This window comes from Otolemur garnettii, unplaced genomic scaffold (assembly GCF_000181295.1).
Source record: "Otolemur garnettii isolate 467f Iridium unplaced genomic scaffold, OtoGar3 scaffold00310, whole genome shotgun sequence".
Taxonomy (NCBI): domain Eukaryota; kingdom Metazoa; phylum Chordata; class Mammalia; order Primates; family Galagidae; genus Otolemur; species Otolemur garnettii.
In genome coordinates, this window is record NW_003852705.1 from 566173 (window position 1) to 566981 (window position 809).

General features: G+C 42.2%; 1 protein-coding gene across 1 annotated transcript in view; it reads right to left on the reverse strand.

The window, feature by feature from the left end:
• The window catches only part of IQCG (IQ motif containing G), a 40165-nt gene that overhangs the window by 38742 nt on the left and 614 nt on the right, over nt 1–809 (reverse strand). The gene's annotated exons all lie outside the window — the stretch shown is intronic.

Sequence of the window (809 nt, forward strand, 5' to 3'; positions counted from 1 at the left end):
CTCCCAAGTAGCTGGGACTACAGGCACCCGCCACAACGCCTGGCCATTTTTTGGTTGCAGCCATCATTGTTGTTTGGCGGCCCGGGCTGGGGATTCGAACCCGCCACCTTAGGTGTATGTGGCTGGTGCCTTAGCCACTTGAGCCACAGGCGCTGAGCCTCTCAGATTTTTTTTTTAAAGCCTTTTTTTTTAAAACGGGCCCCCTGCCTAAATTTTCCTTTTCCCTTTTTTTTTAGTACATATAAATAGAGGTTTATTTTATATTAGAGAAAGGAAAGAGAGTGAGAGGGAAGATGAGAAAAATAGAAGAGAGAGCAGAGAGCTGGGAGTGAGATGGGGGAAGATGGAGGAGGAGGAGGGAGTGGGAAAGAGAATGAAAAGGAGCCAGAGGCATGGCATCCCAAAGAAAGAAAGGAAGAATGCAGCTACTTTATTTTCCTATGTGTCATGTATTTTATTTGCTTATTGTCTTATGCCTCTCAGTAAGATCTAAGCTGTTAGGGCAAACATTTGTGTTTTGTTGTTCCTACTGTTTACTGTACTATCACTCAAGCCTACAACAAATCTTGGTATGTGGTAGTCGTTCATTAATCTGTTGACTGGATGGATGAATGAACCAATAGGGCAACCCAAATAAATGTGTAATAATTAGGAAATACAATTTTTCCTAATTGTAATTATTCTAATTATTTCTGGCGCCCTAATCCATCTCACTGTAGCCTACAAGTATTTACAGAAGACCAATGACGCGTGGGCATGCCGCTACTCTCCCGCAGTTTCAGTCTGGCAGCTTTTTTTTTTTTTTTTTT